Source organism: Lolium perenne, chromosome 3, assembly GCF_019359855.2.
Source record: "Lolium perenne isolate Kyuss_39 chromosome 3, Kyuss_2.0, whole genome shotgun sequence".
NCBI lineage: Eukaryota > Viridiplantae > Streptophyta > Magnoliopsida > Poales > Poaceae > Lolium > Lolium perenne.
Window position 1 is genome coordinate 316003045 of NC_067246.2, and position 18980 is coordinate 316022024.

The following is an 18980-nucleotide window of genomic DNA, read 5'->3' on the forward strand; positions in this document are numbered from 1 at the left end:
TTTATGTCGCTAACAGGGGAGACGGAGATCGCACCCCCCGTTCCAGCAGGCGGGCTAGTTTTGAGAACAGCGCCATCAACGACAACAGAGACCACACCATTACAGAGGAGGAATGGGCAGCAGCCAAGGCGGCCGTACTTAACAGCACACCACTTTCGGCGGGAACCACGGTTGGCACACTCAATGCTTACCGCTCCATATTGGAGAAAAATCGGGAGCGCCTATCTAAGGAGCAAGCCACCCTCGAGAGACGCCTATCTGCGGCAGACCGGTCCAGCGAGCGACGGAGGGGCTCGCAGGGGAGTGCCTCTCGAAGTACCCACGGAGGAGGCAAACATCGATCGAGACTGTCCAGGCTTTCGGAAGATGATGCAAGGGAGATAACATCAAACCTGACCAAGTCCTTTATAACTACGGACACCGCAGGCATGCCACGGCCAAAAACCGTTGCGGGAGCAACAACCAACCTTGCAGCGTACCTCATTAACCAGCGTCCCGAAGGATCCATGGCTCAGGCCCACCGTGGCGCTTTGGAAAGTCTCGCGATATTAGGGCATAATCTAGTTCCACCGAAGGAGAAGACCCTGCAGGCCAGCGGTTCAAAGCATCGCGCAGAGACGCTCGGGATGAAATTACTCAGAGCAGGATCGACAAAGCAAGGCGACGACGCGCCATCAGAGAAGAATTTGACAGCGATTCTTCGGATGAGACCCAGGAGAACGACGGCGAGCTTAGGGGAGCCGATTGTTTGGGCTACAAAATTCGGGAGGCGATGCCACCTAAGAAGTTCAAACCCACTCCTACCGACGCCGCCAAATACGATGGACAGCAGGAGCCGAGATCTTGGATAGAGGACTATTTGCAGACAGTAATTCTGCAAAAAGGAAACCAGATAGCAGCAATGCAGTGCCTGCAGCTTTACCTAAAGGACTCGGCACGAGCCTGGCTAAGAGGTCTACCGAAGGGCTCCATTAAGTCATGGGACGACCTAGTAGAAGCCTTCGTTGCCAACTTCCAAGCAACCTACAAAAGGCCCGTCGGGATCGAGGAGTTACGACATTGTCAGCAAAAGCAGAAGGAGTCGATGCATGCGTACATCGGGAGATTCACCAAGCTCCTGAACGCCGCGGAAGACGTATCTGTCGACAGAGCAATCGACGCCTTCAGTGATGGCATCCGACGTGAAAGCTATATAGAAGAACTTGGGCGCAAGAAGCCAAAAACCATAACCAAGTTAATGGAAATCGCCAACAGTTGGGCCGATGGTGAAGACAACGTTCGGAAGCCACGACAGCGCAGCGACGACGAAGAGGACGACCAGCCGAAACATGATTCGGGTGGTCGAAGGGATCGCAACAAGAGAAGGAAGAACCGCAGTTACGATGAAAATAACTTGGTGGCCGCAGGTTACTCTGATCGGCAGGACGATCGGTACGATGACAGGCGAGATGATCGACAGGACGGTAATCGGAACAACTCTGGGAACCGTGGCAACTATAAGCCGCGACAACAGAGAACTCCCGAACTACCTTACGCTGAGCAGATCAACGCCCCTTGCTACCTGCATTCATATACCGATTCCAAGGATGGTAAAGTAAAGTCAAGCCACCTGCTCAGGGACTGTCGGTAGTTCATCGATATGCACAAACTCATCCAGCAGGCAGGCCAGCAACAGCTACCACCGCCACCACCGCCACCCCCATCACAACATCAGGTCCAGCAAGCTCAACCTCATCAACCCAACGAGGCATTTCCACCACCACGTGGGCAGATGAGTATGATCCACAGGACAGGCGTTTCAAGGAGAGAAATGAAGAAGCTCACCCGAGAAATCAACCTGGCAGAAAGCGTCATGGCAAACATTCCCGAATATGTTGAGTGGTCGTCTCAGGACATCACGTTCAGTCGAGCGGACCACCCGATGACTATACCAAAACCAGGACACGCCGCCCTAGTGGTCGAAGCACAGATAGGAGGGTTCAAGATGAGCAAAGTCTTTATGGATGGAGGAAGTGGACTCAACCTGATATTCCTTGACACAATTCAACGTATGGGGATCACCATGAGAATGTTGGAAGACTCAGACACCCGCTTCCATGGGATACTCCCTACTTCACCAGCGCACTCTCTTGGCAAAGCGTACCTGAACGTCGTCTTCGGCAAACCCGATAATTTCAGGAAAGAGAAGATCGAGTTTGAAGTCGTGAACTGGGAATCACAGTATCACGCCATACTCGGGAGACCAGCTTATGCCAAGTTCATGGCTGTGCCGCACTATGCGTACCTCAAGCTGAAGATGCCGGGGAACAACGGGACAAACATCACAGTTTATGGAAGTTTCTCGCGCTCGGACAATTGTGATCGCGATTTTCAAAGGATTGCTGCAAAGTTTGGGCCACGGCGAGAGACTGTCGACCCTCCGCCTAAGCTGACGATACAAGAAATTAAGGAGGAAAAACTCGACAGGGAAATCAAGAAGAAGCCAGCCAACATCGCTCCTGAAGCCCCAGCAGCAAAAGTTTCGGCAGAAAAAGTTTCGGCAGTCGCCGATGCAGAGGATATAGGAGGCAGCAAGACTATAACAATCGCTGCCCAGACACTTGGCGAAATCAACAACGCCACAGCAACCACCAGCATGACGAAGAAATCGGAAGATGCTCTTGAAGAAGAGAAGAACCCTTTCCTTGATAAAGCACTTCCCTAGTTTTTAATTTTTTCCCTTTACTTTACACAGGGCCTCCTTTTTTCGCCCTCTAGTTTCGTATTTACCCTATCAATAAGGACTTAAGTTTTGATTCTTGTTAAGCATTGCAGTAATCTAAAGCATCTACGACCGTGCTGCCGTCAATCTTGCTTGCAAGTAACGGTACGACGTAACGCGCGGCAGAAGATCGTGCCCCAAGGCAAAAGCTTCTACGAGTACTGCAAAGAAAAACAAGGACATTAATCCTTCCCTCTGCTTCAGATGCCTCTACAAGTGCCGTACAAAGCAAGAGTTTGGAAAACTTAAACACAACCCACGTTCGATATTTTACTTATGGAAATATCAGAGAACAACGGGTTCATCGGCAGAATCATTGCACCCGAAATATTCGGGAATGACTGTCGAAACTTACAATCGGTTGAAAGCAAAGTTGCGCATACAACAGGTTTAGCAAAACCTGCAACACGAGCTGATCACTCATAATGATTTACTGACCAACTAGTATACATACATCTAACGGGCAATTAAGATTTGCTCCTTTAAATATTTGCCAACGGCATGGTAAAAGTACATATTCATGTATTAACCAGATAAAAAGTTTCGGCTTAACAATCCTAACACTCGGATGGACTAGCCAATACAATTTACAAAAGTAACTTTACACCCTGACATCACCCTTGCGGAGTTTCTCCTTCTTCAGGTACCTTAGACTCCTCCTCAAGCCTGTCGACAATTATATGGGCGGGCACTAAAACCTTCGGGTACAGTTCTTCAAAATCACCAGTTGCATTGGCGATAGATAACAAATATGCTGAAGGATAACGAGCAAGCACAAGGGCAAGCGTACACTTGGCCCCTGCAAAAACTTGAGCTTTCACTAGCTCCCGAACCTTCTTGGCATTTCCAAACTCGGACATCAAAGTCAAAAGAGTAGGAGGAATGGCATTTAAAGGAAACATCATCTTCCAAATCACCCTCATAGCTTTGTAGCACTTGTCGAAGAACTGGTGGACTTGTTGGACTCGATCCTGAAATTTGGCGACAGCCAACGCCTTCGAGTGTTCCCGCCAGAAAATCTCTTCGGATGAGGAAAGCTGGGTTAGAGCATGCACTCGCTCGTGTATCCGCTTGTTCTCTTCCACACGGTTCAAAGCTATGACTGGAAAAAGAATCAGTAAAGAGTTAGACAAAGTGTTGTTGACAAACAAGCAAAGGAATCAGGAAACTTACAGTTTAAACTTTTGGTAGCTTTATGCAGCTCAGCAAGAGTGTACCGCTCCACGTCGGCTGCAATCTCGCTCTTTTTATTGACAATGGCAGCTAAGGCATAAGTGCTGCGTAAGTCCTTTTCCATCTGCGTGACCCGGTCCTTCGTACGCTGGATCCGATCGCTTTCAGGAAGGGCACCCGAAGAGTCATCAACAAACGAGGACACTGGGAAGACCTGCAGGAAACACCGTTATAAAGGGATGATGGACATGGTACAGCCGAGCATCCAAAATAACTCCCATCGGGAGAAGTGTCGTCGTGGCGAACAGACAGATGCCATAGGATGGCTTAGATTGGGGCCGAATGGACGCTAGAGGATTCGGGGGAGGGTTTGCGACTAGATGGGATGAACTTCCGGATGCTTTCCTCAAGAACACAACCAGAGGCCGGTATGCAAGAAGAGAGACAAGAGGAAGAACTCTTTACTAGATCGCTTGCTTCATTCATCTCAACATGGTTACAAGTGCTTGAATACAAGTTCTATCGTCTAATCTTCTCTGGGGACACACGCCTGCAAGAGGCAGTACCCCCTCTCCTTATATAGGGGAGAGGGTGGCTTACAGAACAAGGAACCCTAATTGCATCTTTGACTGGACAAACTACTTTACAAAGCTACTTTAATCACAGATGACGCCGGAGTCTTCTTTAATCAGGGACGCTAACGTCTTCCGGCTTCTTTCAGCGTCATCTCTCTCTTTGGCGCCAGGGCTCTGATTAAAGCCGCTTTGCTTAGCTCATCCTTGTCTTCTTGCTCTGAAGAGAATCTTTGACCAGTCCTGCCGATAGGCCCTTCTCTCCGGTATCTTCTTTACCGGGTTCCGGCATACCCCTCTTGGGGATACCGGCTTGGTCTCACTTGGCCAAATTCTTACCTTTATGTTCCGGTAAGAATATTAAACCGGTATCTCGATGGCTCAAACCATCCGGTTTGGCATGCCTTTGGCATACCGGGGGTTATCCCCCCAACATTAGTCCCCGAAGCTGGTATAGTCTGGCGGATTCTATCCTACAGACCATGCCAGGTTTTCATCTTTCTAGGATACCGGTTTAATCTCTCTGGCTTTGAGCTTGGATCCGGCATCTTTGCCCTTATTTGTCTTTACTCTCTTTGCAAGGAATTCCCCGGCATCTCTTTTCTCCGGTATCATTCGCATTTACTCTTTCCTCGGCGAAGTCGAGAATATTTCGGGCCCCGCGCCTGTCAGTGACATGCGCACTGTTAACTGGCGCGCCAATGTCAGTTGTCACTTCGCTTCGACTCCCGCGCGCTCATTAAATGCACCACTGCGGATCCCACTAGCCACTTCGGATCTCGTGTGTGCCTCCGTGTGGCTTCTTATTTTTTCGCGTGTACTTCCTCGCCACGTGGCGGCCCATGGTGCGAACCATCGCGGGCCGCGAGGCGAACCGCCGTGGCCCGGCGGTTTTCGGCCCACCTCCTCTCTTCTTTATAAGGAGAACTGCCCCTTCTTCTTCCTCTTCTTGCATTCCCCAACCTTCGCGTACAGTGCTCCTCGCCTCTGCGCCTTCGCCGCTCTCCCTCCGCCATCGTTTGCTTGAGCTTCGTCGCCCGGCGAACTCACGCCGCGTTTCCGCCGGACCTCGTCGTGCGGAAATCTTCCGCAGCTCCTCCGTCGCGCCCGCAGCATTCTTGCTTCTTCGTGTCCTTCTCCGCCTCGCCGTCGACGGTGCTCGTCGGCGACAGTAGGTCCACTCCTTCACCGGCGAACGTCTTCCACAGCGACTGCGCCGCTCGAGGTTAGTGCCAATCTCACTCTGCTTGCCATTTGCTTGCTTTCTAGATCTTGGGTCGATGGTGTTCTTATTTCCTCTTTTTCTTTGATTTTATTCTTACTCGTAGATCTTCGCGCGGGGTTCAACTGTGGGATTTCTGTTTTTTCGCCTCCAAACCAATGTCTGGCAAGGAATCTTCCTCTGCTTCTTCTTCTTCCTCCTCCCGTAGCCAGCGTAGACAATCTTCCGGTGGATCTAGGGCTCCAGATCCGATGGATACCGATTCCGGCAACCAGCAGGGATCCGGTAGCCGCCAAGAATCCGGTGGACGCCTAGAATCCGGTAGCTCTAGCCAAGCATCCGGTAACCACCTAGAAACCAGTAGCTCTGGCCAAGCATCTAGTAGCTCTAGCCAATCATCCGGCGCGGAGCCTTCCCCAATCACTCGTGGAGCCTGGATGGGCTCCAATGTTACCGAATATGAGATCGATTGGCTATACCGGTCCCGCAGGATTCCGGAAGGAGTAACCTGCCGGCTTCCCGGTGACGAAATTGAACCGGATCCCCAGCCCGGTGAACATGTTGTTTTCCTTGCTCATTTTGAGCGTGGCTTCGGCCTTCCTGCCTCTCCTTTTTTCGGGGAGTTCTTAAATTTCTGTGAACTCCAGCCTCATCACCTTCCTGGCAATGCCATCTTTTACCTTTCCTGCTATGCCACCTTCATGGAGGCCTACATCGGCATTCGTCCCACTCGTGAGACGTTTGCCCGCTTCTTTGCTCTGCGGATTAATTCCGTTCAGGGCAAGGAAATTCCTAAACCCAAGCCGCCTGTGGAGTGCGGGTCTTGCATCGTCGGCTCCCGCCAAGGGAGCACTTTCTTTAAGTTCACCGGCCTTGAGTCCTGCCGCGCCTGGCAAGGAACTTTCTTCTATGTGAAGAACAATGGCCGTGCCAATCTCATTGATCTTCCGCCGTTCCAAGTGGGGCCTCCCAGTAGAGCCAACTGGAGTTATAACCCGAAGAAGGATCATGCCGAAACCAACCGGGTGGTACGCTTCATGGCCTCTTTGAAGAAGGAAACCAACATCTGCTCGGATGATATCATCCGCACTTTTATTTCGCGCCGGGTGCTTCCTCTTAAGCGCCGGGTGCATAGGATGAGCGAGATGTACGGTCCTGGCGATCCCACCAAGATCACAGGCCGCCCCCTTAGCAAGAAGGACGTCGTCCGCAAGGCTAAGCAGATCTGCCAAACTGCTATGCCATTTGACTGGGAATGGGGCCTCCTTCCCCTCAGCACTACTAACCCTCCGACCCAAGAAGTAAGAGATTACGCAATTAGGGTTGGTTTTGCCGGTAACTTTTTGCTCTTGTTAACCCTCTTTTTTCGTGTTTCAGGCCAAGGACCGCTTCCCCCTCATTCAAGCAGAGCGGCGTGGGATCTGCGTGAAGCGCGCCCTTGACTCCTTCGACCCAGATCCCTACATTCGTTGGAAGGATCTTAAGATGGGCAAGACTCCGGCTGCGCGCCTTAGCCTGTCTCCACCGAAGCCAACCGGGTCCTCCGATGACCTGTCCATGCTTGAGGTATTTTCTTTTCCGATTTCTTATACTTCTCCGTTATTGCTTTCTTGCGAATTTTTTCTTAGCTATGTTTAACTTATAGATCCACGAGCACGCGCCGCCCTTGCGCGCCGAGGCCGGCCATGAGTTTGTGGACAAACTCATGGCCCAGGGCCAAAAGAACAAGCTGCCGGCATCTGATGCCGGTTCCAGCCAGGCCCCTCCCTCCAAGCGCTTCCGGACTGAGCCCTTGGGGGAGAAGGAAGTGGGCGTGCGCCGCTACGGGCGCAAGCAGATGCCGACTGCCTCCGGGTAAGTTTCTTGTTTTCTTGCTTGCCTCTTTTTGCCAAGTTCTTTTTCCGGTTGCTTTTCTCCAACTATCTTTCTTTCTTTTTCCCAGCCCCGCGCTCAAGCTTGGCTCAAGGCCAGCGGGCTCTGAAGGTTCCGCAAGGACCTCAACCCCTCCTCCTCGCTCAAGCCCGGCACCATCTGGTGCCGGAAACACCTCTGCCTCCCCTTCAGGGGGCACAACAAGTTCGGGGCGTGCGGCCCCTACACCGCCAGATCACCGCACGGAGGAGGATCTTTCCTTCTTCCCAGAGAACCAGGATACCGGCGCCAGCAACATCGGCACCGAGGAAGAAGCTGCCGGGCGGGCGGAGCCTTCGGCTCCTCCCGTCCTTGAAAAGAAGACAACTTCCGCGCCGGAAACTTCCGCGCCGGAAGGTTCCAACCCGGGTGACGCGCCTAGCGCTCCCCCTTCTCCACGAACCATTTTAATGCCACCGCCAGATGCTCCTCGCACTAAGCCCTCCAGGGCTGCTCCAACTGCGCCGCCGCCCAAGATCTCCAAGCTTATCAAGGGGAAGGCGACGGCCTCCAGCGCCCCTTCCTGCGGCCAGCAGCCCCTGGTGCTGCACGTCTCCAAGGCCGCCAGGGATACCGCCACGAAGGCCACGGGCCTGCTTGGTCGTATCACTGAGTTCCAGCGCAGGGGCCAGGACCTGGGGCATCTCCTGCCCTATGCCCAGAAGTGGAACGCCGCAGACATGACTCCGGCTACCCGCGGTTTGGGCAAGGACAGGCTGCCGGCACCTGACCCTGTTGGGGACCGGTCTTCCGAGGAGCACTTCATGCGGCTTCGCAGCGCCGTGAAGGAGCTTGACAGCGCGTGGTATGATGCCACGAACAACTTGATGGTACGCTTTACTAACTCTTTTCAACTTTTACCGGTTTCCTCGCTTCCGGATTTTTCTATCTTTTCCTTAGTTTGATGCCGGTTTCTCTCTTGTCTATCTTCCCAGTCCCCGAGTTTTGTGGTGAGAGCGCAGCTTTTAGCACAAAACTTTAACTTAAAAACTTAGCATGAAACCGGCACTGCCAGTCCCCGAGTCTTGGGTTAAGAACTTTGTTCTTAGCGCAAAACTTAGCTTAAAACGCGCGAAACTAGCACTGCCAGTCCCCGAGTTTCGGGTTAAGAACCTTGTTCTTTACGCAAAACTTAGCTTAAAACGCGCGAAACTAGCACTGCCAGTCCCCGAGTTTCGGGTTAAGAACCTTGTTCTTAGCGCAAAACTTAGCTTAAAACGCGCGAAACTAGCACTGCCAGTCCCCGAATTTCGGGTTAAGAACCTTGTTCTTAGCGCAAAACTTAGCTTAAAACGCGCGAAACTAGCACTGCCAGTCCCCGAGTTTTGGGTTAAGAACCTTGTTCTTAGCGCAAAACTTAGCTTAAAACGCGCGAAACTAGCACTGCCAGTCCCCGAGTTTCGGGTTAAGAACCTTGTTCTTAGCGCAAAACTTAGCTTAAAACGCGCGAAACTAGCACTGCCAGTCCCCGAGTTTCGGGTTAAGAACCTTGTTCTTAGCGCAAAACTTAGCTAATCTCTTCTTCTTGAACAGCTCACGGCTGACGCTCGGAAGGCCCTCTTTGAGGAGCTCCTATGGGAACACCGGGACCTCGCTGAGGCACATGACAAGTGCCAAGGTAATTTTTGTACCACCGGCATCTTTTTACCGGAAACCTTTTTTCCTTCTAACATTTATGACTTTTGCTTAACAGTGATCCCGGAAGCTTCCATTGAGGCTCTCAAGGAGCAGCTCGCCGCCGCCCAACGTACAATTTTTCCTCTCTCCTGTTAGCTTGGTTTTCTTTTCATCTTAACCAGCACAATCTTGTTAACACCTTCTTTTCCGGGTTATAGGGGAGAAGGACCAGCTCATCCGGCGGCATCAGGAGGAGCTGAGCGCTCAAAAGACCAGCTACCAGGAGCTCAAGTCCCAGCTCATCCAGCTGGGGCTTGATCATGCTAAGGCCCTCAAAGCTGCCGAAACTGATGCGGCGGCCAAGATGAATGAAGCTCTTGAAGATGCCGGTAACGCCAACTCGGTGTTGCTAGCTGAGCTGGAGGAGCTGGCCAAAGCCCAGAAGGCTGCCGAGGAGAAAGCTGCGCAGCTGGAGGAGGAGCAGAAGGAGTGCAACCGGCTGGTCCTGCAAACTGACACACTTGCCTACCGTAAGTCCCTTCCTTTTGCACTTTCTGACTACCGCCCACAAGCCTTTTTTCTTCCGATCACATTTTCTTTTCGTTATCTTTCCTTCCGGTTGCCTTTTCATCTGGATTCCCTTCCTTAGCCTTTTTCTTTCCTTGCACAGGCCTCTTCCCGGATTCTCAGAAGTATGCTCTTAAGAAGGTTGACGAGTGATACGTCTCCGACGTATCGATAATTTCTTGTGTTCCATGCCACATTATTGATGATATCTACATGTTTTATGCACACTTTATATCATTTTCATGCATTTTCCGGAACTAACCTATTAACAAGATGCCACAGTGCCAGTTCCTGTTTTCTGCTGTTTTTGGTTCCAGAAAGGCTGTTCGGGCAATATTCTCGGAATTGGACGAAATCAACGCCAAACCTCCTATTTTTCCCGGAAGCGTCCAGAACACCGAAGAAGAGTCGGAGAGGGGCCAGGGGGCCACCACACCACATGGCGGCGCGGGCCAGGCCTAGGCCGCGCCGGCCTAGGGTGTGGCGCCCCCAGGTGCCCCCCTGCGCCGCCTCTTCGCCTATAAAAGCCCTTTCGACCTAAAAACGCAGTACCAATTGTGAAACTCGAGAAAGACTCCGGGCGCCGCCACCGTCGCGAAACTCCAATTCGGGGACAGAACTCTGCGTTAGGCACCTGCCGGACGGGGAATTGCCCCCGGAGCCATCTCCACCGCCGTCTTCACCGCCATCTTCACCGCCATCGCTGCTTCCATGATGAGGAGGGAGTAATCCACCTCCGAGGCTGAGGGCTCCGCTGTAGCTATGTGGTTCATCTCTCTCCCATGTACCTCAATACAATAATCTCATGAGCTGCTTTACATGATTGAGATTCATATGAGTTTGTATCACAATTTATCTATGTGCTACTCTAGCAAAGTTATTAAAGTAGTTCTATTCCTCCTGCACGTGTGTAAAGGTGACAGTGTGTGCACCGTGTTAGTACTTGGTTTATGCTATGATCATGATCTCTTGTAGATTGCGAAGTTAACTATTGCTATGATAATATTGATGTGATCTATTCCTCCTACATATGCATGAAGGTGACAGTGTGCATGCTATGTTAGTACTTGGTTTAGTCTTTTGATCTATCTTACACTATAAGGTTACTTAAATATGAACAAATTGTGGAGCTTGTTAACTCCGGCATTGAGGGTTCGTGTAATCCTACGCAATGCGTTCATCATCCAACAAGAGTGTAGAGTATGCATTTATCTGTTCTGTTATGTGATCAATGTTGAGAGTGTCCACTAGTGAAAGTGTAATCCCTAGGCCTTGTTCCTAAATACTGCTGCGTTACTACTGCTTGTTTCTTGCTTTCCGTGTTACTACTGCTGCAATACTACCACCATCAACTACACGCCAGCCAAGCTATTTTCCGGCACCGTTGCTCTTGCTCATATATATTCATACCACCTGTATTTCACTATCTCTTCGCCGAACTAGTGCACCTATTAGGTGTGTTGGGGACACAAGAGACTTCTTGCTTTGTGGTTGCAGGGTTGCATGAGAGGGATATCTTTGACCTCTTCCTCCCTGAGTTCGATAAACCTTGGGTGATCCACTTAAGGGAAAACTTGCTGCTGTTCTACAAACCTCTGCTCTTGGAGGCCCAACACTGTCTACAGGAAAGGAGGGGGAACGTAGACATCAAGCACTTTTCTGGCGCCGTTGCCGGGGAGGAAAGGTAAAAGGTACTCACACTCCGGACCTCGGCTACCAAGCTATTTTCCGCCATTGTAAGTACTCGAAGCTATTTCCTTTAGATCATGCAATTGCAACTTTTTGTTTCTTGTTTACACTAGTTAGGCATAATGGAAAACATCTGTGAGCTCTTTGTACTATTTCCTGAGTCAAGACATGAGTGGTTTAATGCGAAAATTAAAAAACCTATGGAACCTTATTTGCATGCTAGTAGCAATGATATTAGTATGAACGCTTTGAACACCATTGTTGCTAATGATATGGAAAATTCTAAGCTTGGGGAAGCTGGCTTTGATGAGTATGATATTTTTAGTCCCCCAAGAATTGAGGAGGAAATTTACTTTGATGATTCTTTACCTCCTATTTATGATGATTATAATGATAGTAGTCTTTTGTTACCACCTGTTATGGAGGAGAAATTTGATTATGATTACAATATGCCTCCTATATATGATAGCTACTTTGTTGAATTTGCTCCCACTACAACTAATAAAATTGATTATGCCTATGTGGAGAGTAATAATTTTATGCATGAGACTCATGATAAGGATGCTTTATGTGATAGTTATATTGTTGAGTTTGCTCATGTTGCTACTGAAAGTTATTATGAGAGAGGAAAATATGGTTGTAGAAATTTTCATGTTACTAAAACACCTCTCTATGTGCTGAAATTTTTGAAGCTACACTTGTTTTATCTTCCTATGCTTGTTACTTTGCTCTTCATGAACTTGTTTATTTACAAGATTCCTATGCATAGGAAGCATGTTAGACTTAAAGTTGTTTTGAATTTGCCTCTTGATGCTCTCTTTTGCTTCAAATACTATTTCCCGCGAATGGATTATTAAAACTACTGAGCCCATCTTAATGGCTATAAAGAAAGAACTTCTTGGGAGATAACCCATGTGTTATTTTGCTACAGTACTTTGTTTTATATTTGTGTCTTGGAAGTTGTTTACTACTGTAGCAACCTCTCCTTATCTTAGTTTTGTGTTTTGTTGTGCCAAGTAAAGCCGTTGATAGAAAAGTAAGTACTAGATTTGGATTACTGTGCAGTTCCAGATTTCTTTGCTGTCACGAATCTGGGTCCACCTCCCTGTAGGTAGCTCAGAAAATTAAGCCAATTTACGTGCATGATCCTCAGATATGTACGCAACTTTCATTCAATTTGAGCATTTTCATTTGAGCAAGTCTGGTGCCATTTTAAAATTCGTCAATACGAACTGTTCTGTTTTGACAGATTCTGCCTTTTATTTCGCATTGCCTCTTTTGCTATGTTGGATGAATTTCTTTGATCCACTAATGTCCAGTAGCATTATGCAATGTCCAGAAGTGTTAAGAATGATTGTGTCACCTCTGAATATGTTAATTTTTATTGTGCACTAACCCTCTAATGAGTTGTTTCGAGTTTGGTGTGGAGGAAGTTTTCAAGGGTCAAGAAAGGAGGATGATATACTATGATCAAGAAGAGTGAAAGCTCTAAGCTTGGGGATGCCCCGGTGGTTCACCCCTGCATATTTCAAGAAGACTCAAGCGTCTAAGCTTGGGGATGCCCAAGGCATCCCCTTCTTCATCGACAAATTATCAGGTTCCTTCTCTTGAAACTATATTTTTATTCGGTCACATCTTATGTGCTTTACTTGGAGCGTCTGTATGCTTTTGTTTTTGTTTGTGTTTGAATAAATGCTTGTGTGGGAGAGAGACACGCTCCGCTGGTTCGTATGAACACATGTGTTCTTAGCTCATAATATTCATGGCGAAGGTTGAAACCGCTTCGTTAAATTATTATATGGTTGGAATTGGAAAAATGCTACATGTAGAAATTGGTGTGATGTCTTGAATAATGTGATACTTGGCAATTGTTGTGCTCTTGTTTAAGCTCTTGCATCATATACCTTGCACCCATTAGTGAGGAAATACATAGAGCTTGTTAAAATTTGGGTTTGCATGAGTGGTTTCTCTAGAGTCTAGATATTTTCTAGTAAGATGTTTGAACAACAAGGAAGACGATGTATAGTTTTATAATGCTTGTAATATGTCTTTTATGTGAGTTTTGCTGTACTAGTTCGTGCTTGTGTTTGCTTCAAACAACCTTGCTAGCCTAAACCTTGTATCGAGAGGGAATACTTCTCATGCATCCAAATCCTTGAGCCAAACAACACTATGCCATTTGTGTCCACCATACCTACCTACTACATGGTATTTTCCGCCATTCCAAAGTAAATTTCTTGAGTGCTACCTTTAAAATTCCATCATTCACCTTTGCAATATATAGCTCATGGGACAAATAGCTTAAAAACTATTGTGGTATTGAATATGTAATTATGCACTTTATCTCTTATTAAGTTGCTTGTTGTGCGATAACCATGTTCACTGGGGACGCCATCAACTATTCATTGTTGAATTTCATGTGAGTTGCTATGCATGTCCGTCTTGTCTGAAGTAAGAGAGATCTACCACCCTATGGTTAAGCATGCATATTGTTAGAGAAGAACATTGGGCCGCTAACTAAAGCCATGATCCATGGTGGAAGTTTCAGTTTTGGACATACATCCTCAATCTCAAATGAGAAAATTATTAATTGTTGTTACATGCTTATGCATAAAAGAGGAGTCCATTATCTGTTGTCTATGTTGTCCCGGTATGGATGTCTAAGTTGAGAATAATCAATAGCGAGAAATCCAATGCGAGCTTTCTCCTTAGACCTTTGTACAGGCGGCATAGAGGTACCCCTTTGTGACACTTGGTTAAAACATGTGCATTGTGATGATCCGGTAGTCCAAGCTAATTAGGACAAGGTGCGGGCACTATTAGTATACTATGCATGAGGCTTGCAACTTGTAAGATATAATTTACATGATACATATGCTTTATTACTACCGTTGACAAAATTGTTTCTTGTTTTCAAAATCAAAGCTCTAGCACAAATATAGCAATCAATGCTTTCCTCTTTGAAGGACCATTCTTTTACTTTTATTGTTGAGTCAGTTCACCTATTTCTCTCCACCTCAAGAAGCAAACACTTGTGTGAACTGTGCATTGATTCCTACATACTTGCATATTGCACTTGTTATATTACTCTATGTTGACAATATCCATGAGATATACATGTTACAAGTTGAAAGCAACCGCTGAAACTTAATCTTCCTTTGTGTTGCTTCAATGCCTTTACTATGAAATTATTGCTTTATGAGTTAACTCTTATGCAAGACTTATTGATGCTTGTCTTGAAGTGCTATTCATGAAAAGTCTTTGCTTTATGATTCAGTTGTTTACTCATGTCATTACCATTGTTTTGATCGCTGCATTCATTACATATGTTTACAATATGATCAAGTTTATGATGGCATGTCACTCCAGAAATTATCTTTGTTATCGTTTTACCTGCTCGGGACGAGCAGAACTAAGCTTGGGGATGCTGATACGTCTCCGACGTATCGATAATTTCTTGTGTTCCATGCCACATTATTGATGATATCTACATGTTTTATGCACACTTTATATCATTTTCATGCATTTTCCGGAACTAACCTATTAACAAGATGCCACAGTGCCAGTTCCTGTTTTCTGCTGTTTTTGGTTCCAGAAAGGCTGTTCGGGCAATATTCTCAGAATTGGACGAAATCAACGCCAAACCTCCTATTTTTCTCGGAAGCGTCCAGAACACCGAAGAAGAGTCGGAGAGGGGCCAGGGGGCCACCACACCACATGGCGGCGCGGGCCAGGCCTAGGCCGCGCCGGCCTAGGGTGTGGCGCCCCCAGGTGCCCCCCTGCGCCGCCTCTTCGCCTATAAAAGCCCTTTCGACCTAAAAACGCAGTACCAATTGACGAAACTCCAGAAAGACTCCAGGGGCGCCGCCACCGTCGCGAAACTCCAATTCGGGGGACAGAACTCTCTGTTCCGGCACCCTGCCGGACGGGGAATTTCCCCCGGAGCCATCTCCACCACCGTCTTCACCGCCATCTTCACCGCCATCGCTGCTTCCATGATGAGGAGGGAGTAATCCACCTCCGAGGCTGAGGGCTCCGCTGTAGCTATGTGGTTCATCTCTCTCCCATGTACCTCAATACAATAATCTCATGAGCTGCTTTACATGATTGAGATTCATATGAGTTTGTATCACAATTTATCTATGTGCTACTCTAGCAAAGTTATTAAAGTAGTTCTATTCCTCCTGCACGTGTGTAAAGGTGACAGTGTGTGCACCGTGTTAGTACTTGGTTTATGCTATGATCATGATCTCTTGTAGATTGCGAAGTTAACTATTACTATGATAATATTGATGTGATCTATTCCTCCTACATATGCATGAAGGTGACAGTGTGCATGCTATGTTAGTACTTGGTTTAGTCTTTTGATCTATCTTACACTATAAGGTTACTTAAATATGAACAAATTGTGGAGCTTGTTAACTCCGGCATTGAGGGTTCGTGTAATCCTACGCAATGCGTTCATCATCCAACAAGAGTGTAGAGTATGCATTTATCTGTTCTGTTATGTGATCAATGTTGAGAGTGTCCACTAGTGAAAGTGTAATCCCTAGGCCTTGTTCCTAAATACGCTGCGTTACTATTTGCTTGTTTCTTGCTTTCTTGTGTTACTACTGCTGCAATACTACCACCATCAACTACACGCTTGACAAGCTATTTTCTGGCACCGTTGCTACTGCTCATATATATTCATACCACCTGTATTTCACTATCTCTTCGCCGAACTAGTGCACCTATTAGGTGTGTTGGGGACACAAGAGACTTCTTGCTTTGTGGTTGCAGGGTTGCATGAGAGGGATATCTTTGACCTCTTCCTCCCTGAGTTCGATAAACCTTGGGTGATCCACTTAAGGGAAAACTTGCTGCTGTTCTACAAACCTCTGCTCTTGGAGGCCCAACACTGTCTACAGGAAAGGAGGGGGAACGTAGACATCAACGAGCGCCGCACTGCCTAGGGCCAAGCGAATCTTGCTGTGCCATGGACCCCCTATGACCATCTGGTCGCGCTGAATGCGCGGGTGTCTCATATGCGCGCCATAGATCGCAACCTATCTGACATTCCTGATGTAGCTACCCAGCTCTTCAGGACTCTGTGGCCTGGCGAGGCGGTGCCGGATACCTTCTCATTGATCAGCGACCGTCTCAAGGGCGCCGGCAAGAGGATCCGCGAGTGGCAGTGTTCTGCTGCCCGCGCTGGAGCAGACTCTGCCCTCCGCGTTGCTTGCTCCTGGTATCCGGAGCTGAACTTGGATGCCCTCACCGGAGTGCGCGAAGGCGCGGAAACCGATCTGGACCCGATTCTCACCGCTAGGCGGCAGGATCGCGCGTATCACATCGCGGAGTACGCCGATATGCGCACCTTCATCCCTCCCCCTCCTGACGTCCAAGACTATCTCGACGAGGAGGAGGATGAAGCCGAGGAGGAGCCTCTGGGCGACGCTGGTGCTGGCGATGCCCCTCCTGAAGCCCCCGCTGCCTGATTATCCACTTGCCTGAAGATTTACCTGTGTTATGCTACTTGATCCTGCGTGTCTCAAAACAATGTCCTGTTAAATTCTACCCCGGTATGCCGGGGTTTATGATGTAAAACTTTAAGTCCGCTTTTGGTTGTCGTACAACAGTTTGTGCCGGTAAGTTATACCGGTAGCTAATTATCTTAAGTTTGTCTTAGCATATTTGCTTCTGGTTCTGCTTTTATCCTGTACTGCAAGGATTTCCAAATTGTTTCCGCATCCAATTTGATGCACACTTGGTTCTTTTGCCTTGGCTCTGCCTGCCTTCTCTGGGCGTTCTTTGGCGTATGAGCACAAGGTTCTTTCACCAAACAAGCATTTTCTTGAATTTAGAAATAACTTCAAAATTTTGCAAAAAACCGGTTTAACCGGGGTTAGTTAAATTTTCCGGATTGTTCTTTCCTGCTCTCCCTCTTCGCAGTTCATGTGCTTATCCCCTACCGGTTTATCTTGCTTGCCATGAAGCCGGGTTGCAGACAGCAGCAGAGTCGAAGACTCCGGTAGGGTTTAGCACACTACTAAACCGGAAAGAAAAAACGTTCAATAAGCAACCGGTAAACTGAAAAAATAAACAAGTTACATGCAACTTAGGTTGGGGTAGTCCCCGAGATTCATTCAGGGTTCCGACATCTTTTATTCATAGCATGTAAGGTACAAAAAGGAACTTCTTACACCACAACTTCAAGAGTAGAAAGGACGCAACAGAGCTACGTTCCATGGACGCTTGCTCTCCTCTCCGGACCTGTCCGCCTTTCCTTTTTTCCACTCCTGTGCATCGATCAAGTAGTATGCATCATTGTGAAGCACTTTTCTTACAATAAAGGGACCTTCCCATGGTGGTAAGAGCTTATGCCGGCCTTCAGTGCGCTGCACTAGGCGTAGCACCAGATCTCCTTCCCGGAAAACTCTCGGGTTAACCTTCCGGCTATGATAGCGTCTGAGGTTTTGCTGGTAAATGGCTGTTCTTGCCAAAGCCAGCTCTCTTGCTTCTTCTAGCAAGTCCACATCATTTTCTCTGGCCTCTTTGACCTCTTGCTCAGTATTGAGCTGTACCCTTGGTGAATCATGAATGATGTCGGTTGGTATGACTGCTTCTGCTCCATAAACCATGAAGAATGGAGTGTATCCGGTAGACCGGTTTGGAGTTGTTCTTATACTCCATAGCACTGATGGTAGCTCATCGAGCCAACATCCCAGCGATTTTTCCACCGCATCAATGAGTCTTGGTTTGATACCGGAAAGTACCAAAGCATTCATTCTTTCCACTTGGCCATTGCCTTGTGGGTGGGCCCTCGTAAACATTCCGGCCTAAAGGTGCCGGTGGAGGTGGCTGATCATCGTTCTGCTCCACCCGATTAACTTGCTGGTACTGTTGCCTATTTGGCTGATGTTGTACCGGTAAAGCGTTTGCTCCAGTGAGTGGTGGCGGTGGTGGTAGTTGTTGCTGACGCAGCATATCTTGCGACGGTGGCAACACTGTTGAGCACCCTTGTGCCTGTGCGTCCTTTACCGCTCCCTTTTGCATTAAGTACTTGGTCCAAGAACAATCCTTCGTCAGGTGGTTTGACGGGTGATCCGGGTTCGGCGTGTGCCACCGGCAAGGTTGATCCATGGCGGCTTCCATGGTGTATTTTACGGGTTCATGCCAATTCTTTTTTACGGCCCCGTGGTTTCTTTTCGACCTTGCTTTTTGGACCCGCCCATGGCTGCGATCCGGTTTTTTGCCTTTGGCTGCCGCCGGCATCATAATTTTCTTGCACGGCAGCAACGTGCTGCGGAGCGTACCTTCGATCCGGGAAATCTTCCCTTCTCTTGTTGCTCCGGTTGTCCCGGTATTGTTCCTGTCGCTGCTCCGGCTCAGCTTGTACCGCCGGTTGCAATGGGTCTCCCAATGCATAGCTATCCGCCACACGTATCATCTCTGCCAAAGTTGCTGGCATGCTTCTCTGCAGCTT